This window comes from Eleutherodactylus coqui, chromosome 7, assembly GCF_035609145.1.
Source record: "Eleutherodactylus coqui strain aEleCoq1 chromosome 7, aEleCoq1.hap1, whole genome shotgun sequence".
In the NCBI taxonomy this organism is placed as follows: domain Eukaryota; kingdom Metazoa; phylum Chordata; class Amphibia; order Anura; family Eleutherodactylidae; genus Eleutherodactylus; species Eleutherodactylus coqui.
Genome location: NC_089843.1, coordinates 67,942,168 through 67,969,188, shown reverse-complemented (window position 1 = coordinate 67,969,188; position 27,021 = coordinate 67,942,168).

Sequence of the window (27,021 nt, the reverse complement as noted above, 5' to 3'; positions counted from 1 at the left end):
TGCATTGCCCATCACAGCTGAGGTAATGTCATGTTAAATGCAGGTGGGCTTCGGCCCACACTGCATGCCCCAGTCAGACTGGGGTTCTTTAGAAGTAGACACATGCAGTTACAACTCCCTGTGGACCCCCAGCATGGGTGGCTCCCTGGAACCCACCGGCGGTAAATAAATAAATATATCCCATTGCAGTGCCCAGCACAGCTGATGTAATGTCAGCTTTAATGCAGGTGGGCAAAAAATTAATTGGATTACACTGTAAGCGAGGGCCCCAAAAAATTGGTGTACCAACAGTACTAATGTACCTCAGAAAAATTGCCCATGCCCAACCAAGAGGGTAGGTGAAACCCATTAATCGCTTTGGTTAATGTGGCTTAATTTGTAACTAGGCCTGGAGGCAGCCCAGTTAAAATAAAAATTGGTTCAGGTGCAAGTTTCAACGCTTTAATGAGCATTGAAACGAATAAAAATTGTTTACAAAAATTATATGACTGAGCCTTGTGGGCCTAAGAAAAATTGCCTGTTCGGCGTGATTACGTGAGGTTTCAGGAGGAGGATAAATATAATACACAGATTGATGAAGCAGAAATGTCCCCGTTTTGGATGGTGAGAGAGAACGATGCTTCCATCCGCGGGTGCAGCCTACGTATTGTTTAGGTATCGCTGCTGTCCGCTGGTGGAGAAAAAAAGTCTGGGGAAATCCAGGCTTTGTTCATCTTTATGAGTGTAAGCCTGTCGGCACTGTCGGTTGACAGGTGGGTACGCTTATCCGTGATGATTCCCCCAGCCGCACTAAACACCCACTCTGACAAGACGCTAGCCGCAGGACAAGCAAGCACCTCCAGGGCATAGAGCGCGAGTTCAGGCCACGTGTCCAGCTTCCACACCCAGTAGTTGTAGGGGGCAGAGGCGTCACGGAGGACGGTCGTGCGATCGGCTACGTACTCCCTCACCATACTTTTACAGTGCTCCCGCCGACTCAGCCTTGACTGGGGAGCGGTGACACAGTCTTGCTGGGGAGCCAGAAAGCTGTCAAAGGCCTTAGAGAGTGTTCCCCTGCCTGTGCTGTACATGCTGCCTGATCTCCTCGCCTCCCCTGCTACCTGGCCCTCGGAACTGCGCCTTCTGCCACTAGCGCTGTCGGATGGGAATTTTACCATCAGCTTGTCCGCCAGGGTCCTGTGGTAAGGCATCACTCTCGAACCCCTTTCCTCTTCGGGTATGAGAGTGGAAAGGTTCTCCTTATATCGTGGGTCGAGCAGTGTGTACACCCAGTAATCCGTAGTGGCCAGAATGCGTGTAACACGAGGGTCACGAGAAAGGCATCCTAACATGAAGTCAGCCATGTGTGCCAGGGTACCCGTACGCAACACATGGCTGTCCTCACTAGGAAGATCACTTTCAGGATCCTCCTCCTCCTCAGGCCAAACACGCTGAAAGGATGACAGGCAAGCAGCATGGGTACCGTCAGCAGTGGGCCAAGCTGTCTCTTCCCCCTCCTCCTCATGCTCCTCCACCTCCTCCTCCTCCTCCTCCTCAACGCGCTGAGATATAGACAGGAGGGTGCTCTGACTATCCAGTGACATACTGTCTTCCCCCGACTCTGTTTCCGAGCGCAAAGCGTCTGCCTTTATGCTTTGCAGGGAACTTCTCAAGATGCATAGCAGAGGAATGGTGACGCTAATGATTGCAGCATCGCCGCTCACCATCTGGGTAGACTCCTCAAATTTTCCAAGGACCTGGCAGATGGCTGCCAACCAGGCCCACTCTTCTGTAAAGAATTGAGGAGGCTGACTCCCACTGCGCCACCCATGTTGGAGTTGGTATTCCACTATAGCTCTACGCTGCTCATAGAGCCTGGCCAACATGTGGAGCGTAGAGTTCCACCATGTGGGCACGTCGCACAGCAGTCGGTGCACTGGCAGATGAAACTGATGTTGCAGGGTGCGCAGGGTGGCAGCGTCCGTGTGGGACTTGCAGAAATGTGCGCAGAGCCGGCGCACCTTTCCGAGCAGGTCTGACAAGCGTGGGTAGCTTTTCAGAAAGCGCTGAACCACCAAATTAAAGACGTGGGCCAGGCATGGCACGTGCGTGAGGCTGCCGAGCTGCAGAGCCGCTACCAGCTTACGGCCGTTGTCACACACAACCATGCGAGGTTGGAGGCTCAGTGGCGTAAGCCAGCGGTCCCTCTGCTCTGTCAGACCCTGCAGTAGTTCGTGGGCCGTGTGCCTCTTCTCTCCTAAGCTGAGTAGTTTCAGCACGGCCTGCTGACGCTTGCCCACCGCTGTGCTGCCACGCCGCGCGACACCGACTGCTGGCGACGTGCTGCTGCTGACACATCTTGATTGCGAGACAGAGGTTGCATAGGAGGAGGAGGAGGAGGGTGGTTTAGTGGAGGAAGCATACACTGCCGCAAATACCACCACCGAGCTGGCGCACGCAATTCGAGGGGTGGGTAGGACGTGAGCGGTCACAGGCTCTGACTCTGTCCCAGCCTCCACTAAATTCACCCAATGTGCCGTCAGGGAGATATAGTGGCCCTGCCCGGCTGTGCTTGTCCACGTGTCAGTTGTTAAGTGGACCTTGGCAGTAACCGCGTTGGTGAGGGCGCGTACAATGTTGCGGGAGACGTGGTCGTGCAGGGCTGGGACGGCACATCAGGAAAAGTAGTGGCGACTGGGAACCGAGTATCGCGGGGCCACCGCCGCCATCATGCTTTTGAAAGCCTCCGTTTCCACAAGCCTATACAGCAGCATCTCCAGGCTGATAAATTTGGCTATCTGCACGTTTAACGCTTGAGCGTGCGGGTGCGTGGCGGCGTACTTGCGCTTGCGCTCAAACACTTGCGCTAGCGACGGCTGGACGCTGCGCTGACAGACATTGCTGGATGTGGCCGAGGACAGCGGAGGTGAGGATGTGGGTGCAGGCCAGGAGACGGTAGTGCCTGTGTCCTGAGAGGGGGGTTGGATCTCAGTGGCAGGTTGGGGCACAGGGGGAGAGGCAGTGGTGCAAACCGGAGGCGGTAAACGGCCTTCGTCCCACCTTGTGGGGTGCTTGGCCATCATATGTCTGCGTATGCTGGTGGTGGTGAGGCTGGTGGTGGTGGCTTCCCGACTGATCTTGGCGCGACAAAGGTTGCACACCACTGTTCGTCGGTTGTCTGCACTCTCAGTGAAAAACTGCCAGACCTTTGAGCACCTCGGCCTCTGCAGGGTGGCATGGCGCGAGGGGGCGCTTTGGGAAACAGTTGGTGGATTATTCGGTCTGGCCCTGCCTCTACCCCTGGCCACCGCACTGGCTCTTCCAACCTGCCCTGCTGCTGCACTTGCCTCCCCCTCTGAAGACCTGTCCTCAGTAGGCTTAGCAAACCAGGTGGGGTCAGTCACGTCATTGTCCTGCTGCTTTTCCTCCGAATCCTCTGTGCGCTCCTCCCTCGGACTTACTCCGATTCCTACTACCTGAGTGATAGACAACTGTGTCTCATCGTCCTCCTCACCCATTGAAAGCTCTTGAGACAGTTGCCGGAAGTCCCCAGCCTCATCCCCCGGACCCCGGGAACTTTCCAAAGGTTGGGCATCGGTCACGATAAACTCCTCTGGTGGGAGAAGAACCATTGCTGCCCATTCTGGGCAGGGGCCCGGGAACAGTTCCTGGGAGTCTGCCTGCTCCTCAGAATGTGTCATTGTAATGGAGTGAGGAGGCTGGGAGGAAGGAGGAGCAGCAGCCAGAGGATTCAGAGTTGCAGCAGTGGACGGCGCAGAACTGTGGGTGGTCGATAGATTGCTGGATGCACTTTCTGCCATCCACGACAGGACATGCTCACGCTGCTCATTTTCTAATAAAGGTCTACCGCGTGGACCCATTAATTGTGAGATTAATGTGGGGACACCAGAAACGTGCCTTTCTCCTAATCCCGCAGCTGTCGGCTGCGATACACCTGGATCAGGAGCTCGGCCTGTGCCCACACCCTGACTTGGGCCTCCACGTCCTCGCCCGCGTCCACGTCCTCTAGGCCTACCCCTACCCCTCAGCATGGTGTATTACCAGTAGTGCAGAAACAGAACGCTGTAATTAAATGTGCCGCTTATTGGCCTGTGGTTGGAGGCTGACTTCGCTTACGGAACGCACAGCAGAGCCTGGAAAGAATTTTGCGCAAGCCCGCTGTAACATTTAGCTGGCTGTGTAATAATTAGGACTACTACCCCCAGTAGATACGCAGTACACTCAGGACGGTCACAGGCAGCCCAAATATATTTTTTTGTCCCAAATTTTTTTGGAAAAATCCACTGCCTATATAGACAGTATATGTCTTTCACGTTTTTCACTGTCCCTGCCTCAGCACTACTGGCCCTATACTATGTAAAATTACTGCAGACTGTTTCCCTCTGGACAGGATGACAGGAATTATGTAACGGGCAACGCACAGCCAGGAAAGAATTTTGCACAAGCCTGCTGTAACACTTAGCTGGCTGCGTATTATTTAGGACTACTACCCCCAGCAGAGACACAGTACAGTCAGGACGGTCACAGGCAGCCCAAATATATTTTTTTGTCCCAAATTTTTTGGAAAAGCCCACTGCCTATATAGACAGTATATGTCTTTCACGTTTTTCACTGTCCCTGCCTCAGCACTACTGGCCCTATACTATGTAAAATTACTGCAGACTGAGGACGCAATGCTCTGCACGGCCGATATACAAAAAAAAAAAAAAGTGCAACACTGCAAAAAGCAGCCTCAACAGTACTGCACACGGTCAGATGTGGCCCTAAGAAGGACCGTTGGGGTTCTTGAAGCCTAAAATCACTCCTAACACTCTCCCTATAGCAGCTCCAGCATTAGCAGCACTTTCCCTGAGCTATGTCAGAATGCATCTGTGGCGAGCCGCGGGAGGGGCCGATTTATATACTCGGGTGACACCTGATCTCGCCAGCCTCTCACTGCAGGGGGGTGGTATAGGGCTTGAACGTCACAGGGGGAAGTTGTAATGCCTTCCCTGTCTTTCTATTGGCCAGAAAAGCGCGCTAACGTCTCAGAGATGAAAGTGAAAGTAACTCGAATATCGCGTGGTGCTCGCCTCTAGTAACGAGCATCTCGAACACGCTAATACTCGAACGAGCATCAAGCTCGAACGAGTACGTTTGCTTATCTCTATTTTAGACACATAAATGTAGCATATATCAGCCACAAGTTATAATATAAACCTGGACTAAAGGTATGCATCAAAATCTGCAATAACATAGAATGTGCAGACTATGTTGTTGGTTTTGCTGCAGATTTAATGGTATTTCTGCAACAGATAAGGCATGTTGCAAATTTAAAAATGTGCAACATAACAAGAAGCTGCAGCAGATGTTGCAAACTTTGTAGTGGAGCCAACGTCCTCAGTAATAAGCAAGCTATGTCATATTCTTACAGACAATCCACTCAAATCTCACTGTTAAATGCTAAATTGATCCCATTCTATGGGTTATTCTAATGTTTTTGTAGTATAATCAGCAATTTAAGCTTTGGCGAATATTTTTGCCTTTTGAAGTTTCCCCAAAATCTCCTTTTTTCATTTTGAATGTCAACCTTAACTTGCTTTACTTTATCTTAAATTTCTACTTATGAATCTAAGCAAAAATATTTTAAGTGAAAGATACATTTAGTTTATTTTTAGATATAGGAAAAGCTACTAAAAAGATATTTCTTATTCTCTCTGAGAAATTCTAAATTTGAGCATACCTTGTACAGTTTATGTGTTTTCTTTTTATTTAAAAAATACTCATTGCTAGAATAATAAAAATAAAATTAATTCAAAAGCTATATGAAAAATAAATACTCTATAACAATGAGAGAGAGATTTACAAGTTAACCATGAACCTACAAACAACAGGTGGATATAGAAACCAGACACAATGAAAGGTGTATCTTGTGAAGTAGGTGCATGGCACAAAAATCCAACTCATTTCCGAGTTCCGTATGCATACTTTCTTTCAAGCCCCCAAACAAAGGGGAAACGAGGGGCTAAGAAGAAATCTGATTGGACACCCCCTTCTGGTCACGACCCCACTTCGAACAAATATATAGACTCCTTTACACATGTGGTGCAATCTACTATACAGTACAAGGAGAAAAAGGAAGCATTTAATATTAATATGCAGGAAAGAAGGGCCATTTATGCACTCAAAAACAACAAGGAGATCACCATTAAGCCTGCGGATAAGGGTGGCGCTATAGTGCTCATGAATACATCAGACTACACGAAACAAGCAGACAGACAGCTGATCGACACCAGATACTATACCAAACTGAATCAAGACCCAACTCAAAAATATGTGAGAGAATTGAGAAGGGTCATCAGAAGTCTGTCTGTGGGCTCCACAAAACTTTTGAACTTGATACCGGAGAATCCTAGGGTTAGAACATTCTACATGCTTCCCAATCTACACAAAGCTGGCAACCCAGGAAGGCCAATTATTTCAGTTGTGGGAACTGTCACTGAAGGTATCTCAGGATGGGTGGAAGGTGTCCTCAAACCACTGGTAAGAAATACAACCAGCTACTTGCAGAACACCACTGATCTACTGAATAGACTGTCAACCATAGTTCCCCTACCCGATGGCACCATCCTGGCCATCATGGATGTGGAATCCTTATTCCATACGAAGATGGACTGACCGTCTTCCAGGTACACCTTTAGGCCAATGGGGTTGCCTCTGAATCGGTGTTACAACTCAAAGGATTAATTCTCAAACACAACTATTTCTGCTTTGGCAAAGAGATAAACCTGCAACTCACCAGATCCACCATGGGCAGTAAAATGGCACTGTGATATGCCAACCTTTTCATGACAAAACTGGAGAGTGACTTTCTAGCCTCCTGCTCCAAAAAACCATTGGCCTACTTCCACTACACTGATGACATCATAATCGTCTAGAGCAACTCTGAACAAGAACTTAAAAAATTCCATGAGAGATTCAATGAATTTCCCCCCACCATAAACCTGGCATTAAGCTACTCATATACAGAATACTGTACTATAATTTTTGAACACCACCATAAAAAGGTCTAACAACTTAATACAGACATCCCTATACCAGAAACTGATTGATCAGCCCACATACCTCAGATGGGACAGTTTCCATCCAAAATACATCAAAAAGTCTATCGTCTACAGCCAGGCCATCAGATACAACTGGATCTGCTCTAACCCAACAGACAGAGATCAACAGTTATACATCTTAAAAGGACATTTTTAAATCAGCCCTACCACCCCACCTTAATTGATGACCAAATCACCAGAGCCACATGGTTACCTAGAAGTCAACTACTCCAATACACAGAAAAGGAAGAAAAAAGTAAGTAACCTAAAATTCACAGCTAGAGGTACTAAGGAAAACCGCAAAGAAACTGTATCATACCCTACACAAGCATGACCGTCTGAAAACCATATTCCCCGACCTTCCCCTCATGTTACAAGTAGAGATGAGCGAGCGTACTTGGAAAAGCACTACTCGCTCTAGTAATTTGCTTTATCCGAGTATCGCTGTGCTCGTCCCTGAAGATTCGGGTGCCGCTGCGGCTGACAGGTGAGTCGCAGGGGAGAGCGGGCGGGAGAGAGGGAGAGAAAGATCTTACCTCCGTTCCTCCCCGCTCTCCCCTGCAGCTCCCCGCTCCGTGCCGGCACCCGAATCTTCAGACCCGAGCACTGCGATACTCGGATAAAGCAAATTACTCGAGCGAGTAGTGCTTTTCTGAGTACGCTCGCTCATCTCAAGTTACAAGCAACCTCCAAATTTGAGAAACTTTATAATCAGGAGTGCATTGCCCTCTGAAACACAAAAAGGAACTTATTCCTGTTATGTTAGGCACTGCAAAACGTGCTCACATTTACGGACTGCGGACAGGATACAAATCCCCAACACAAAGCAGGACTATAAGATCCCTGGGAAATTCACATGTTCCACGTCCAATATTTTGTACCTGATCCTTTGCAGTAAATGTCCTGCTGGGGGTCTTTATGTTGGAGAAATAGGACAAGAACTGAAAGTAAGGATGAGGTCTCATCGCCACACAATTAAAGAAAGACTGAATTACCTGTGGTAGAGCATTTTTCTAGCCATGGATACAACATAGAAATATGAAAGTTAGTATATAAAAAGGCAACTTCAAATCTCAATGTCATAGAAAAATTTGGGAGTGCAAGTTTATAACCATCTTTGACACTCTCAAGACGGGAAAAAACATCACAAATGTTTATGCATCAGTGGAGATTATGAGAAATCTATAGCAGACATAACACACAGGCCTGGTGACCTCCTAACACCAATTTACAGAAAACTTTCACATCCCCTATCAGTGGACTAATTAAGTATTTACTCCTCTTTTCATCCTGTTCTGGTAGTGTTTTAAGTGTAAATTAATCCCACCACGTCTGTGCCTTTTCATATATGTATATACATTTATATATATATATATATATATATATATATATATATATATATATATATATATATATATATATAGACACTTCTTCAGATTTACTCCATTAAGTTTGAGGAAGAATCCTAAGTAGGTTCGAAAGCAGCATCATGTCTTTTTGTTAACCATTAAAAGGTATATCTGAAAACAATCACATGTTGCTTTCTGATACACTTGTGCACCCTGCGTGATGTGCCAAGAATGTCAAATTTTGATTCATTAGTCCATAAGACCTTCTTCCACTCTTTTGCTTGGCACAGGCAAGTCTTTTTTTTATTTTGAAATCTTAGAACTGACTTTCTTACTGATACTCTACCTGTCGAGGAGCTGAAATAGAAATGTGTTTATTTCTTGCTGCATTAAGCTGTGCTTGAAGACTTTGAGCTGTGAGTCACTGATCACACAAACTATGACTCTAATGAACTTGTCATCTGATTTTGTAGTAGCCTTTGGTCTGCCAAACCTCTTCCTGTCAAAGTTTCCTTTAGTTTCTAAGTGTCCTTTGATCGTATAGGAGACTGTAAAGATTGCCACCTTGATTTTCTTGGCAATTTCTCTGTAGGATAGACCTACACTTCTAAGGATTATAATTGTGTGTCTTCTTTGGTTAATTGTCCTTTTCTTGCCATTATGATAGCAATGTTCTCTGTTCTGATGAGCAAAACAGTACAAAGTCTGCCCTAGAGGGTGTTGTAATGCAGTCTGTTCCAGACTGGTTGTAAAGAATCAGAGGGTTTGAAAGTAATCTACAAAAGTTGAGACACCTGTGGGAATAACTTCCATCCAATTTCAAACCATAATTTGCTTTCCCTGCTGCCAAACAGCAGCTGTCTTTCATGTGTTCCCTGAAAAAAAACTCTTTAGTAAAATCATAAATACACACTATTGTTGTGTTTCAGGTTAACATTTTATAATATTTTCATGTTTTAAACTTACTTTTAAACCTTTGAATCATTTCACATTGTTTTCTGGGCTTAAACTGTGTTAATGTCAAAAATAACTGGACAAATTGATGTGTTCTAAGACCCTTGAATGGTAATATATTTATAAGGTAATGGTTTGGGTTCTCCTATAGCAAAGACCAGATCTTAACTGGTGTGGTTAAAGGGAGAAAACCAGGGAACTATAGGAAAAGCCACCAGATCTAGCCCTAAGCCATATTGGTTTTGTGGCACAGCAGAATCATTTACAATGTCTTGGCAGTGTGAACATAAGAAACAGAGACATAGCATAAAGCTCCTAGGCCCCGATGCAAAACTGTAGCATTTCCAGGATGTCACTGAATACTGTATCTCTAGACAGAAGACAAAAAAAATAGAAGGGTACAATATGTGAAGGATTTTGGGATGGGTGCGGTGATGCTTGTAAAATGTTCACTTTGGTGACTATTGTTATGCGATACAATTTCAATTTTTGAATGGCCTTTTTTTAATCAAAGGATTTATTGATGGAGTACGGTACTGGCTTCTTGTCTCTTGTGGTCAACTCCATGGATTAGGTCAGCAAAGTGAGTAGGTAAGTAGATCTCTATTCCTGATGTAGAGATTTTCCCCATTGGGAAGAGAAAATAAAGAATTAGACCATGAGGTGCTTCCTAATGTGGTAGGTATTACAAAAAAAAAAAATCACTTTTCTCAAGCCTACCACCTTACAAAGCACCTATGGGATCTTTTCCTTTCTCTATCTCCCTCTACACAAGGAATGCAAACCCACCTTCCAATCCTCAGTTGTAATACTGGTGTATTCTAATGTGGCAGAGTAGCTTTTGGATCCCATAAGGCATCAGCTCTCAGGTGTGACTGCTAGCTAGGCTCCCACTTTAGTTTCACCCCTTGTACAATATATTTCAATTGGTAGTCATGTGGCCATGTACCTATCAACATGTTGGCACAAGTCTCATTACAGTAGACTACTTTACTGGTTTATTCTGTTTTTCAACTAGAAAAGGCCAAAAATGATAACACATACAGAATAAAAAAGTTTCATCTGAGGATCAGCCAATCATTTTGGGAGGAGTCAATGATTTCATGGTCTTTTCTAATATTGTTACATATTGTACATTCTCCTGAATTCAAGGGCAAAGGAAACAACTGAGCGGAATTACTTTCATAATATATAGAAAAAGATTGATTTACTCTTATAATCCTATCACATTCCAGAAGACTATGAAAACTATGAGTCAGCTCTTATAAGACCATTGTAATGCAAATATTTAGAACCGTTTTATCTTATGAAGATTGAAATATAGACAGTTATTTTAGCATAGAAAGGAGAGGTTTCCAGGTTTAATTCACCTGTCATGGATGCTGTGACACACGACGTCTTGGATTGTAATAAATGTAATTGCTGACTATTATCTGATCGTAGGAAATTGGTCTCCTGAGATGGGGAGAATGACTTGATAAAAATCATTTAATGCAGACATGGTGAAAAATGGCATACCTGCAGTAAAAGGCAAAGTCGTTTTGCACATCTGACAACTATACAAATGGAATGACTCTATTTAAATAGAAAGGGACCGAGCGAAAATACATAAATCCAGATTAGTATTCGTTGAGCAACTTTCAGTACAAAAAAAGTAATCCAAACAAAAGAATAAGGATAGAGATAACATAAATACATTCAAGTATTGGATTATTGCGGTGTGAATTATTTATAACCTAGAACACAATTCTGCAAAGCTTTGGAAATAATTAAGGATGTGGATGGTAATAGGAAAATCACATTGAAGAGGGCACTCAATTATGTGTATTGTTTGTTAATAATGTTCATTGTGTAGTTGGTGATTTTACAGAAACATTTGTTTCAATTATAGATTAGACTATAAATAATTGTTCTTCATGTGCAAATGGATTTCTTGCAGAAGATATGAAAAGATTCATTAATGAGACTCTATCACCAACTTTTAGCCATATAAACCAGGAAGATGGGCACAAAGTAGGTGATCCGCTGAGTCCGGGGATGTAAGTGTTATACTTACCTCCCCCACTGTTTCCCTGGTGTTAGTGCTGAAACCAGCTGCTGCAGTACATTGAGTAGCACAATAGATAGTTCTCCCATTCTACGTTTAGAATGATAGGACTACTTAGCTCGCCGCTGAAAGCACTGACACTGGGGGTATGGTGGTAAATGGAAGTCTAAAACCTAAATCTTTGAGCACAGTGAGTCATGTACTTTGAGCCCTATAAGCCTAGAGGACTCAAAGTAGCTACATAGTAACACAGCAACATAGTATGTTAGGCTGAATGAAGGCAATGTTCATCTAGTTTGGCCTGTTTCAACCCCTCACCCTCTTGTTGATCCAGAGGAAGCCAAAATAAAAAGCAATGAGACAGAAGCCAATTTAGCCCATTTGGGGGGAAAAAATTCTTCTTGACTCCATAATGGCATTCAGAATAATCCCCGGATCAGCGTTTGAGTTTTACCTAGCTCTAAGACTCAGATCAACAACCCCACTAGTTATTTTTACTATTTATATAATCTCTTTTTATTAGGAAATGCTTAGTAAAACATATAAGTCTGAGAAGCATATCCATACAGATTGCTTAAACATACAGGAAGAAACGTACATTTATGATTGAGGCACGCAGGTCTCGCAATAGGTACAATCCGTCACAGTTTAAAACGACCATGAATGTTCTCATAAAAATTTTACTTTTATCAGATTTATGTCTTTTAAGCACACCATAAGACAATGGTAATGTCAATAATAGAGATGAGCGAGCACCAAAATGCTCGGGTGCTCGTTACTCGGGACGAAATTATCGCGATGCTCGAGGGTTCGTTTCGAGTAACGAACCCCATTGAAGTCAATGGGCGACCCGAGCATTTTTGTATTTCGCCGATGCTCGCTAAGGTTTTCATGTGTGAAAATCTGGGCAATTCAAGAAAGTGATGGGAACGACACAGCAACGGATAGGGCAGGCGAGGGGCTACATGTTGGGCTGCATCTCAAGTTCACAGGTCCCACTATTAAGCCACAATAGCGGCAAGAGTGGGTCCCCCCCCAACAAATTTTACTTCTGAAAAGCCCTCATTAGCAATGGATACCTTAGCTGAGCACCACACTACCTCCAACAAAGCACAATCACTGCCTGCATGACACTCCGCTGCCACTTCTCCTGGGTTACATGCTGCCCAACCCCCCCTGCACGACCCAGTGTCCACAGCGCACACAAAAGTGTCCCTGCACAGCCTTCAGCTGCCCTCATGCCACACCACCCTTATGTCTATTTATAAGTGCGTCTGCCATAACGAGGAACCGCAGGCACACACTGCAGAGGGTTGGCACGGCTAGGCAGCGACCCTCTTTAAAAGGGGCGGGGCGATAGCCCACAATGCTGTACAGAAGCAATGAGAAATATAATCCTGTGCCACCGCCATCAGGAGCTGCACACGTGGGCATAGCAATGGGGAACCTATGTGCCACACACTATTCATTCTGTCAAGGTGTCTGCATGCCCCAGTCAGACCGCGGTTTTTAATTCATAAACACAGGCAGGTACAACTCCCTATTGTGAAGTCCCTGTGGACCGACAGCATGGGTGGCTCCCTGGAACCCACCGGCGGTACATAAAAATATCCCATTGCATTGCCCAACACAGCTGAGGTAGTAATGTCGTGCTTAATGCAGGTGGGCTTCGGCCCACACTGCATGCCCCAGTCTGACTGGGGTTCTTTAGATGTGGTTTCAGATGCATTTATAATTCTCTGTGGACCCACAGCATGGGTGGGTGCCAGGAAGCCACCGGCGGTACATAAATATATCCCATTGCATTGCCCAACACAGCGGATGTAACGTCAGCTGTAATGCAGGTGGGCTAAAAATTCATTTGATTACACTGTAGGCGAGGGCCCACAAAAATTGCTGTATCAACAGTACTAATGTACATCCAAAAAATTGGCCATGGCCAACCAAGAGGGCAGGTGAAACCCATTAATCGCTTTGGTTAATGTGGCTTAAGTGGTAACTAGGCCTGGAGGCAGCCCAGTTTAACGAAAAATTGGTTCAAGTTATAGTTTCAACGCTTTTAAGAGCATTGAAACGTATAAAAATTGTTTAGAAAAATTATATGAGTGAGCCTTGTGGCCCTAAGAAAAATTGCCCGTTCGGCGTGATTACGTGAGGTTTCAGGAGGAGGAGCAGGAGGAGGAGGAGGAGGAATATTATACACAGATTGATGAAGCAGAAATGTCCCCGTTTGGGATGGTGAGAGAGAACGATGCTTCCATCCGCGGGTGCAGCCTACGTATTGCTTAGGTATCGCTGCTGTCCGCTGGTGGAGAAGAGAAGTCTGGGGAAATCCAGGCTTTGTTCATCTTGATGAGTGTAAGCCTGTCGGCACTGTCGGTTGACAGGCATGTACGCTTATCTGTGATGATTCCCCCAGCCGCACTAAACACCATCTCTGACAAGACGCTAGCCGCAGGACAAGCAAGCACCTCTAGGGCATACAGCGCGAGTTCAGGCCACGTGTCCAGCTTCGACACCCAGTAGTTGTAGGTGGCAGAGGCGTCACGGAGGACGGTCGTGCGATCGGCTACGTACTCCCTCACCATCCTTTTACAGTGCTCCCGCCGACTCAGCCTTGACTGGGGAGCGGTGACACAGTCTTGCTGGGGAGCCATAAAGCTGGCAAAGGCCTTGGAGAATGTTCCCCTGCCTGCGCTGTACATGCTGCCTGATCTCTGCGCCTCCCCTGCTACCTGGCCCTCGAAACTGCGCCTTCTGCCACTAGCGCTGTCGGATGGGAAGTTTACCATCAGTTTGTCCACCAGCGCCCTGTGGTATAGCATCATTCTCGAACCCCTTTCCTCTTCGGGAATGAGAGTACAAAGGCTCTCCTTATACCGTGGGTCGAGCAGTGTGTACACCCAGTAATCCGTAGTGGCCAGAATGCGTGTAACGCGAGGGTCACGAGAAAGGCATCCTAACATGAAGTCAGCCATGTGTGCCAGGGTACCTGTACGCAACACATGGCTGTCTTCACTAGGAAGATCACTTTCAGGATCATCCTCCTCTTCCTCCTCCTCCGGCCATACATGCTGAAAGGATGACAGGCAAGCAGCATGGGTACCGTCAGCAGTGGGCCAAGCTGTCTCTTCCCCCTCCTCCTTATCCTCCTCATGCTCCTCCTCCTCCTCCTGAACGCGCTGAGATATAGACAGGAGGGTGCTCTGACTATCCAGCGACATACTGTCTTCCCCTGCCTCTGTTTCCGAGCGCAAAGCGTCTGCCTTTATGCTTTGCAGGGAACTTCTCAAGATGCATAGCAGAGGAATGGTGACGCTAATGAATGCAGCATCGCCGCTCACCACCTGGGTAGACTCCTCAAATTTTCCAAGGACCTGGCAGATGGCTGCCAACCAGGCCCACTCTTCTGTAAATAATTGAGGAGGCTGACTCCCACTGCGCCGCGCAAGTTGGAGTTGGTATTCCACTATAGCTCTACGCTGCTCATAGAGTCTGGCCAACATGTGGAGCGTAGAGTTCCACTGTGTGGGCACGTCGCACAGCAGTCGGTGCACTGGCAGATTAAACCGATGTTGCAGGGTCCGCAGGGTGGCAGCGTGCATGTGTGATTTGCGGAAATGTGCGCAGATCCGGCGCACCTTTCCGAGCAGGTATGACAAGTGGGGGTAGCTTTTCAGAAAGCGCTGAACCACCAAATTAAACACATGGGCCAGGCATGGCACGTGCGTGAGGCTGCCGAGCTGCAGAGCCGCCACCAGCTTACGGCCGTTGTCACACACGACCATGCCCGGTTGGAGGCTCAGCGGCGCAAGCCAGCGGTCGGTCTGCTCTGTCAGACCCTGCAGCAGTTCGTGGGCCGTGTGCCTCTTCTCTCCTAAGCTGAGTAGTTTCAGCACGGCCTGCTGACGCTTGCCCACCGCTGTGCTGCCACGCCGCGTGACACCGACTGCTGGCGACGTGCTGCTGCTGACACATCTTGATTGCGAGACAGAGGTTGCGTAGGAGGAGGAGGAGGAGGGTGGTTTAGTGGAGGAAGCATACACCCCCGCAGATACCACCACCGAGCTGGGGCACGCAATTCGGGGGGTGGGTAGGACGTGAGCGGTCCCAGGCTCTGACTCTGTCCCAGCCTCCACTAAATTCACCCAATGTGCCGTCAGGGAGATATAGTGGCCCTGCCCGCCTGTGCTTGTCCACGTGTCTGTTGTTAAGTGGACCTTGGCAGTAACCGCGTTGGTGAGGGCGCGTACAATGTTGCGGGAGACGTGGTCGTGCAGGCCTGGGACGGCACATCGGGAAAAGTAGTGGCGACTGGGAACCGAGTAGCGCGGGGCCGCCGCCGCCATCATGCTTTTGAAAGCCTCCATTTCCACAAGCCTATATGGCAGCATCTCTAGGCTGATCAATTTTGCAATGTGCACGTTTAACGCTTGAGCGTGCGGGTGCGTGGCGTCGTTCTTGCGCTTGCGCTCAAACTGTGGCGCTAGCGACGTCTGGACGCTACGCTGAGAGACATTGCTGGATGTGGCCGAGGAGAGTGGAGGTGTGGGTGTGGGTGCAGGCCAGGAGACGGTAGTGCCTGTGTCCTCAGAGGGGGGTTGGATCTCAGTGGCAGGTTGGGGCACAGGGGGAGAGGCAGTGGTGCAAACCGGAGGCGGTGAACGGGCATCGTCCCACCTTGTGGGGTGCTTGGCCATCATATGCCTGCGCATGCTGTTGGTGGTGCCTCCCCAGCTGATCTTGGCGCGACAAAGGTTGCACACCACTGTTCGTCGGTCGTCAGGCGTCTCTGTGAAAACCTGCCACACCGTAGAGCACCTTGACCTGTACAGGGTGGCATGGCGCGAGGGGGCGCTTTGGGAAACAGTTGGTGGATTATTCGGTCTGGCCCTGCCTCTACCCCTGGCCACCGCACTGGCTCGGCCTGTGCCCACACCCTGACTTGGGCCTCCGCGTTCTCGCCCGCGTCCACGTCCTATAGGCCTACCCCTACCCCTCAGCATGGTGTATTACCAGTGATTTGATTTCCCAGGAAGGCAGGAAATACATTGGCGCAAGCCTGCTGTTAAACGTAGCTGGCTGCGTATGATTTGTTTACTATCTCCACCCACCACACAAGTACACAGAACGCTGAGGACTGACAGAGGCAGGGCACATAGAATTTTTCCTTTTTTTTAAAAAGAAAAGGCCCACTGACTATATTCAATCAGATAAGAAATCTGTTCCACAGAAATGCAGTTATATGAAGTGCAGCAGAGCGGTGATTTTTCCCAGGAAGGCAGGAAATAAATTGGCACAAGCCTGCTGTTAAACGTAGCTGGCTGCGTATGATTTGTTTACTATCTCCACCCACCACACAAGTACACAGAACGCTGAGGACTGACAGAGGCAGGGCACATAGAATTTTTCCCTTTTTTTAAAAAGAAAAGGCCCACTGACTATATTCAATCAATAATATATGTCTTCTGGCCCTGCCTACACAATTCTGTCCCTGTAGTATTACTGCAGGGCGCAATGCTCTGCACAGCCGATTTTGAAAAAAAAAAAAAAATGCAACACTGCTAACAGCAGCCTGCACAGTACTGCACACGGTTAAATGTGGCCCTAAGAAGGACCGTTGGGGTTCTTGAAGCCTACACTCACTCCTAACACTCTCCCTGTCTAACCACCACTTCTGTCCCTGGACTATTACTGCAGGGCGCAATGCTCTGCAGACAGCCGATTTTGAAAAAAAAAAAATTGTGCAACACTGCTAACAGCACCCTCCACAGTACTGCACACGGATAGATGTGGCCCTGAGAAGGACCGTTGGGGTTCTTGAAGCCTACACTCACTCCTAACACTCTCCCTACAGCAGCACCAGCAGCAGCACTTTCCCTCAGCTAACTCAGTCACAAGGCATCTGAGGCGAGCCGCGGGAGGGGTCGACTTTTATACTCGGGTGACATCTGATCGCCCCAGCCACTCACAGCAGGGGGGTGGTATAGGGCTTGAACGTCACAGGGGGAAGTTGTAATGCCTTCCCTGTCTTTCAATTGGCCAGAAAAGCGCGCTAACGTCTCAGAGAGGAAACTGAAAGTAACCGGAACATCGCATGGTACTCGTTACGAGTAACGAGCATCCCGAACACGCTAATATTCGCTCGAGCATCAAGCTCGGACGAGTACGTTCGCTCATCTCTAGTCAATAACCATAAAAACAGTAACTTATAAAGCAATAAAAGGGAGAAAAAGGGAGGGTGAGAGGGGTAGTCATCTAGGCTTCTTAATAGATTCTGGCCTGAAGACTTGCTATTGGGTTACTTAAGAGATATTTCATTCGTAACTGAATGTGAAACCCTCAGTGGATGAGGGGGGGGGGTGTTACCAGATGTGTTACCAGCGGAAGTGGGATACCAGATTGATATTATTGTGACCTTTCTGGTGCCGTTCTCTCAACTTATGAGTTCCTCATAGCGGTATATTTGGTGTATTTTGTTCTCCCATTGGGTTAGGGAAGGGGGTTCTTTGTTCTGCCACTTTAGAGGGATGAGTAGCTCGGCTGCGGATAATAGGATTGTTGGCAGGGAGTCTTTTCTTGGTGTAAAGTTTTTAGATGGTTGCCACAGTAAAACCTCCTCTGGTGCCAATTTTAATGAGGTCGAACAGATGTTGTTGATTTGGGAAAATATTTGTTTCCGATGTGGAACTATCCCTGGCCAATTCCACTTTGGTGGCTGCATCTCTAACAGCTATCAGAGGATGTTAACCCCTTAGTGATGGAGCTTTTTTGCTTTTTTCCAATTTAGCTTTTTCCACCTCCCTTTTAAAAAATCATAACTCCTTTATTTATCCATCGACGTCGCTGTATGGGAGCGTGTTTTTTGCGGGATGAGTTGTATTTTTCAATGGTACTATTTATTGTACCATATAATGTACCGAAAAACTTTTAAAAAATTCTAAGCAGAGAAAAATGGAAAAAAAAACGACATTCCACCATCCTTCGGTGCATTCTGTTTCTACGGCGCACAAACTGCAACAAAAATGACCCGATAACTTTATTCTATGAGTCAGTATGATTAGTATGATACCAAACTTGTATAGGTTTTTTTTGCTGTACTACTTATATTTTTTTTAAGATATTTAATTTTTTTGAAATTATTTTCTGTGTCCATTTTCTGCGCACCATAACTTTTATTTTTCTGTCAACATAGTTGTGTAAGGGCTCATTTTGTGTGGTATGTCCTGTCGTTTCCGTTGGTACCATTTTTGCATACAACTGACTTATTAATCGCTTTTTATTACATTTTTTCTCGAAGATAGAGTGACCAAAAAAGTGCATTTCGGACGTTCTTTATTTTTTTTCGGACCACGTTTACCCTACAGGGTAAATAATACATTACTTTGATAGATCGGATTTTTACGGACGCAGCGATACCAAACATATATTTTTGGTTTATTATTTAGATTTTTATTGCAAATATGGCAAAGGGTTTTTTTTTTTTTACTTTTATTACCTTTTTTTTTTAGTAATTACTAAAACTTTACTTACACTTTCTTTTAGTCCTCCTAGAGGACTACAACTAGCGATGCTTTGATCGTTCCTGCAGTATGACGTAATGCTATAGCATTACGTCATACTGTTTTTTACAGGCAGTCTATCAAGCCACCCAGCGGGGATGGCTTAATAGGCAGTCTGCTAAGGCAGCCCTGAGGCCTTTCAGAAGGCGCCCGGCTGCCATGACACCTGCACGGCTCTCCCGATCTCACCGTGCGGTGGCCGTACGGATTTAAATGCCGCTGTCAGCTGATAATAAACAACTGATGCTCGCGCTGTATGCAGGGAGATAGCGGCGCTATCTCCCTCCATACACGTCCTGCAACAGCAGGACGTAAAAACACTATAGGGCTGTCACTAAAAGGGTTAAATTAAAAACTAATCTCTAAGCTTCTCAAGGGAGCACTCCTAGACTCGGCCCCACACAAGACGTGGTACTTAAGGGAATGGGAAAAAGAATTAAACATTACCCTGTCTAAAGAAAATACAGACAAAATCCTAAGCAACTCTCATGGTTTCTCAAAATGTGTCGCCATTCAAGAAGATTCTTTAAAACTTATTACAAGATGGTACAAAACTCCTCGCTGGTTAATTAATGTCTATATCCTGTAATATCATTGCGCTCTAAAAAGATGTCTAGTCGCCTCTTGAACTCCTCTATTGATTTTGCCATGTCCTCAGGCAGAGAGTTCCACAGTCTCACTGCTCTTACAGTAAAGAACCCCCTTCTGTGTTGGTGATGAAACCTTCTTTCCTGTAGACGTAGCGGATGCCCTCTTGTTACCGTCGCCGTCCAGGGTATAAACAGATCATGGGAGAGATCCTTGTATTGTCCCCTCATGTATTTATACATAGTTATTTAGTCGCCCCTTAACCGTCTTTTTTCCAGGGTGAATAATCCCAATTTTGATAGTCTATCTGGGTATTCCAGTCCTCTCATTCCATTTTTTTTTTTTAACGTAGTTGCTCTTCTTTGAACCCCATCAAGTACTGCAACATCTTTCCTGAGCACCGGTGACCAGAACTGTGCGCAGTATTCCATGTGAGGCCTGACAATTGCCCTATATAGTGGGAGGATAATGTTCTCGTCCCTCGCCCCTATACCTCTTTTAAGGCACCCCAAGACTTTATTTGCTTTTGCAGCAGTTGACTGGCGTTGATTGCTGCAGTTGAGTCAACAGTCCACTAGTACCCCCAGGTCTTTTTCCATATCACTTTTCCCTAGCTGTAACCCATTTAGTGTATATTGGTGACATCCGTTTCTCCTGCCCATGTGCCTAACCTTACATTTAGCAATATTGAACTTCATTTGCCATTTTTCTACCCAAGCCCCCAACTTATCTAGGTCCATTTGTAGCCGCTCATTGTCCTCCTTTGTATTAATTATCTTGTATAGTTTTGTATCGTCTGCAAAGCTGACAGAGTCTCTTTAAATAAACAAGGTCAGTTTAACAATTGATATCAAATGATGTTATATGTGCTGTATCGGTGCTCCTGGGCATACATTTACAACCAGATGATTCTCAGGCTGCATGTGCAAGAGATGACAAGTGACCAAAAATATTTAAAAAGTTTTTTAAAAACTACTTTTTCTAATCTAATATATATAAATGTTAGCTTGCTTTGGTGCAGTTTGTTGCCAAAACAACTCTGCCCTCATATGTACCATTATGTAACTAGACATTATGCATCACACTCACGCTCATCACCACAGCATCTACACGTGGGCCATGGAAAAGTAGCCTAGCACCACACTCTTCTGAAAGCTGTCAAAAAGCATTTTCATCATTGCACCTTGAGCATACTCAGAGTTTTGTAAACATGATCTGGCTGTTCATCATCTTGGAGCACATGCTCTGGCTGTATATTGTTACTGGAACATACTATACAGAGCATACTTGGAGTGTGTTAGCTGTGCTTCACCCAAAAACAGGGTTGAAAGCAGAGCATCAAATTTGCGTCGCCAGTGCAATAGCTCTGATCCAGTTTATACTGCACAGACAGTTGTGCAGCATTGATATGGATGCAGAAGCAGCACAGATGTACCAGTCAGAAGCCATCTCTCTGTCTAATGAATATTTAGAAGCATGTACAGTATATATAGACTGATGATACAAGTATGCATAAGTTAAAGTATTTTGTTGTTTGTTTGCTGAAGATTTTTTAACTTGTAGTAATCATGAATTTTCAACTTGTTTCTATTAACCCCTTAATGCCCCAGGACGTAAGTTAACATGCTGGCAGGGTGGTAGTTCACACAGCAGGACATAAACTAACGTCTTTGGATGGCATAGTAACGTAGTATGCTAGGCTAAAAAAAGACAAATGTCCATCCAGTTCAGCCTGTTTCCACCCCCTATTTTTAATCCAGAGGAAGGCAAAAAAAAAACAGTGGGCAGAAGCCAATTTACCCTCACTCTGGGGGAAAAACTCCTTCCCGATTCCATAATGGCAGTCAGAATAATCGCTGGCTCCTCATTTGAGATCAACAACCCTTCTGGTTATTTAATGTCTATATCCTGTAATGTTGTACTGCTCTAAAAAGATGTCTAGTCCCCTCTTAAACCCCTCTATCGATTTTGCCATCGCCATGTCCACGGGCAAAGAGTTCCAACACACTCTGGGCTCTGCAAACAGCTCCTGGAGGCTCTTTTTCTATCTTTCAGTCGTTTGACAGATTATCTTTGCATGTAAAAGGGTCTTTACACACACAATTTTGACCACAAAAAGTAATTAAATCATATAGAGGCATATAAACAAATAATTTTACAATCTTACACAAATATGTTCTATAACACTAGGATTGCCATCTTTCTCGGCAAGACAGATGGCATCTTCAGAAATTCACTCCCAGACAAAGTCAGTGCAAATCTAGACTCGCCAGCTTTATTCACATTATGCAGCCGAGCATTTTATATAAACACTCTAATGACTAAAATGATCCCTGGGCCACCTAACTACTAACTCACATTAGTATCCCTCAATAAACCAGGTGCTAGGTCTACCATATAGTACCTCAAAACCATGCACTAGATGTATATTTACCTTTCGTGCACCACAGCCACTGACATACATCTCCCATAGGTATTTGCTTAGCTTTTCTTTCTTTCACGGGTCAGGAGTCATTGTGGGAAGAGCTTAGCCAACTTTTCTTGAGCTTTCCAACCATCCAACCTGTCAGCAAAGTAACTCAGCACTAGTGTTAAGCAAACTTTTGAAAGTTTGGTAAAAACTAGAACTTCACCTGTACCCTTAAAACTATTGTATAGCACTTGACCCAGGTATACCAGAGTCGTTACCAGCTGTAGCCTACTGATCTCATTCTTCCAATTACTAACCCCACATCCACTACATCTCGAATAACGACATACACTTATTAATTTGGGATATTTTGGCCACAGCAACCACTTTATTACAACAATTAACATAAATTAACCCAATTTAACCATAAAACCTATTAATTAAATAGTCACCTTCCACCAAAAAAGGGAGGTCCTTGGAGCACCAAAATCCGTCACCTCATTTAAAGGGAAATATCCTAATTGCCTCCAGCTGCACTCCAGCTGACTCGGAGAACTAATAGCCATTACAAGGCTAGACACTCCACCATCTCTGCAAGGACTTCCCCCTGTCAGAGCCAAGAGGCAACAGACACCAACATACACTATCCAACGAGATCGGGGAAGGTGACTAACCACACCCTGCCTCTCCCCCCTTGACCAATTTTATAACTGACTTTAAGGACCCCACCCATCTACCAACCGCTGCCATGACAATGTTATTAACCTCTCAACAACCAAACCACCCCCACCACACATTCTTCACATATCACATTGACCATTTTATTCCCTTGTAACAAAACATTCATAGGGCGGGAGGGTTGGACTTCCTTGTTTTCCTGCTTGAGTCACTTCTCCTCTGGGGTCTCCAATGGTCTTTAGCACACTTTTGTAATTCCTCCTATCCCCCTGCTACACCCCTCTCTTGTTTACAGTTAACCCTTTCCTTCCCACTTCCCTTTTAGCCCTGTCATATAAGCCTCCACTCACAGCCCTGCAGGCCTTTGTTCCAGCCCTTCTGTCTAAGAGGCATAAAAGCCTTTCTTCTCCTCCAGTGCTGGGATCCTAGTTTCAAATCTGACCAAGGACAACATCTGCATGGAGTTTCTATGTTCTCCATGTGTGTTTTATGGGTTTCTTATGACTTATATAAACCATGCAGATGTTGTCCTCAGTCATATTTGAACCTAGGATCCCAACACTTCAACGCAAAATAGGAGAAGCAGGAATTTTAGTAGGCTTGGCCAAGACAAACTGCTTAAGGTTTGTGTTTGCGCCAAAACTGAATTTTTCACGAAGTTCAACCCAAAACAGGGTCTGACATTACAGTTTGCTCAACACTACTCAACACCAAAACAGGGGAAAAACCCTTTCCCTGCCAAACACTCCTCTTGCATCTGGCCCACTAGTGAAATAAACTTGCAACAACAGTAATAACATCTATAGTGCCTATTGTGTCTATTGTCTTATAAACATGTCGGCAGGAACAGCTTGTGGTTCACCCATTCACCCATATATATCCTATAGAGGAAACATTTCATAGGAGCAAACAATGGCATCTTTATTTATTTCCCTGCTTGTCTCATCACTTAATGTACATTCCCTCCTGTTGTGTCAAGAAGAATTTTAGACCCCGTGTCACATTTGGTGACAGCCATGCAAAAGCGACTATACATGTGCCCTTTTTAAGCATGTTTGCTTGACAGCAAACTGAATGATTCTGTCATGATTTACATATTGGCTCAAAGCAAACATTTTACAATAACAACAAAGAAGACAGAGTTTCATCTGCAGCAACACTTGGATTTATTATTACTATTTTTTATTTAATTCTATTTATTATTGCAAAATTCCTCAAGTAAAAATCTATGAGAAAAGTACCGTATTCTGAAAATAGAAGTCACAACAGTTTTGCACATTTTATATGATAAATCTTTTGTTGTCAAGTGTAAAGTATCACGAAAGTTCAGTCTCCCATATGAGGTCCTGGATTTGCAGTTGCTGAGAGGTCTTCCTTGTCCTGGAAGACCTAGGACTGAGGATGGGAGTATCTGGAAAAAAAACTGCCATTTTTCCTGTTTTTTTCCTAAGTCGTTCATTCCGGAAAAAGTAAAATAAAGAAAGATGTGTAGAATATTTTCTTTGCAAATGATAAATAATATGGTATTCGAACTATATAACATAGAAAATGGCTTCGGAAAAAACCTGAAAAAAAAGTTTTTTTCCCAAATTTTCAGCTTTTTTTCCAGGCCATCCCATCCCTACCCAGGACATGTTTCCATTACATGGACAGCCCTTTGATTAAAGTGAGAACTGTGTAATGTTTCCCTTTCTCCTGTGGTGGTGATGCTAAGAGAATTAAACACCTCTTGACATGTTGCTCCATAGAGCACTGCTAATTGCTGGGGATCCCTGCAGCAAGACAATCAAGAATCACATTTTCATTGTAGGAAATGTCGAAGCAAAAAGATGGATACAGCTGGTGTGTGAGAGACCCCCATTGGTTCATAAAATGCTTCATCCGGATTTATCGTGTCTTACCCATCAATTCTGATACGATGAACCCCAGTGCAGCATTTTATAAATCAACGGGGTCTGTCAGGCACCGGCTCTGCCTATCCTGAAGTCACAATACAGATGAGAATAGAGCCTGATATTATAAGCTCCCACTGCACTCAAATTCAGCAGTAGTTTCATAAATATGTTGATAAACTACAGATCAACTTTTTGAACTTTTCATTTAAATTGCTTATGTTAAAGGAGATGTCTCAAGGAAGCAGTGAATTTTTTTTTTTGCCCATTCCCCCCCATTAAGTATACATTACTAAGCCCCCCTGTAAATGACATTTCTAGCTGGTTTGTACTTACCGTTCCAGCGTTTCAGCAACTTATAAAAGTTTCCCCAAGATGGCCGCCGGCTCTTTTCCCGTCGCTCGCTGCAGCCCGACGTGCGCGCTCCCGAGACGCAGCCAGCTGTGTCTCCATGACAACACGACGCCCCGCTGCCGCCGACCGGACCCACCGCAGCCGCCGACCAGTCACCCACCGCCAGGCAGCAGGTAACCGGCGCTAGCCCCCGGCTCCCCAGCGCTACGCTCCCGGCTCCCCAGCGCTACGCTCCCGGCTCCCCAGCGCTACGCTCCCGGCTCCCCAGCGCTAGACCCTCAGCCCAGGTGAAGGCCCCGGAGCCCAGCGCTAGGCCCCGGAGCCCAGGTGAAGGCCCCGGAGCCCAGCGCTAGGCCCCGGAGCCCAGCGCTAGGTTCCGGAGCCCAGCGCTAGGCCCCGGAGCCCAGCGCTAGGTTCCGGAGCCCAGCGCTAGGCCCCGGAGCCCAGGTGAAGGCCCCGGAGCCCAGCGCTAGGCCCCGGAGCCCAGCGCTAGGTTCCGGAGCCCAGGTGAAGGCCCCGGAGCCCAGCGCTAGGTTCCGGAGCCCAGGTGAAGGCCCCGGAGCCCAGCGCTAGGTTCCGGAGCCCAGGTGAAGGCCCCGGAGCCCAGCGCTGGGCTCTGGGGCCTTCACCTGTCAGTGAACATCACCCCCGACCCATCACTTACCTGGGCGGCTTCTCGGGACAGCTGGACACCTGGGCGGCTTCTCAGGACGGCAGCTCCAGTTTCTGCACCTTCCTCTAACAGAGGATGGTACAGAATGGCCGCTCCAGCGCGCTCCCGAGCAGTGACAGCTCGTCTGCGCATGCGCAGAAGAGCTGTAGCGGGGAGCACACTGAAGCGGCTCGTGCTGAAAGGAGAAGACCGGAATGCGCAAGCGCGTCTAAAAAAGCAAGCTGCCAGCGATTTTAGACGGAACCATGGAGACGGGGACGCTAGCAACGGAACAGGTAAGTGGAATAACTTCTGTATGGCTCATATTTAATGCACGATGTACATTACAAAGTGCATTAATATGGTCATACGGAAGTGTATACCCCCACTTGGTTTCGCGAGACAACCCCTTTAAGTCAGAAAGCAGGTATATGTAAAGGCATAGCGCTGTTGTGCTTCCAATTACTGTATGCAGCAGCTCAGGATTCGGCTGGGAGAAGGGAAAGGGAAGAGCTGATGGGCGCTTGCCAGCGCCAGTATTAGGTACACTTTTGGCAATATGCAGAGGCCCCTCTCTTGCCAGAGACCAGGGGAGCTGAAAGAGTGCAGTGAAGAGCTATGTCAGAGGTTCAGAAGATGTAATTTTGATGAAGCCTTACATACGGCTGAAAGGGAAGGTTCCGCATCCCCTAGGGATGTAGCGATGATGCAACTAGTGCATCTCTGCTATGAAGACTCGGCCCGCCCTATCAGGAACAGTGCTGAGCTAAGCCCACCCCACCCCCTAATCTGAAGGCCCTGTAAGGTTCGAGGTATCTCAGTCACCTGATATAAAGGAGAGGAACTGCATCACACTGAGGGCTCAGTCCCACGGGCGCCAATCCGCGTGTGTTTCTAGATGATAAGATGGCCGCACCGCGTGCAGACAAATCTCCGCATGACCGACTCCATTGGCAGCCATTGCCAGCAGCTGTCTTATCTTCCAGAAACACGGGCGGATCGGCACCCGTGTGACTGAGCCCTGAGGAAGTGAGTAGTAGTGTTGTGACACAGCTACGAAGCAGAGATAGCAGCAGAGAGAGGAGCCAAGAGAGAGGTCAATGGTCAATGTCATGGTGGCCACAGACAGCAGAGAAAAAGAAAAGCTGGAAGTGTAATGCTGATGATAGGAGCCAAAGCTGGAGAAATGAGCGTGCCAAAGAGGACAGCGACAAGCAGCAGTGAAGGAGAGGGAGTTGGAATTTGCAGTGGTTCCTAAAGACTCCAACAGCACCATGGATCCTGATACAGAGCTGCAGGACACTTAAGACTGGTCCAACAAGACATGATGGTGTGCGAACACTAGAGACAATGAAGGACAAATATGGGCATTTCCTCAGATGTAAACTGTAAAGAGGGAGTTGTGATGCAATATTTACAGTTACTGGATAACTATGTTAGTAAGTGATGGCAT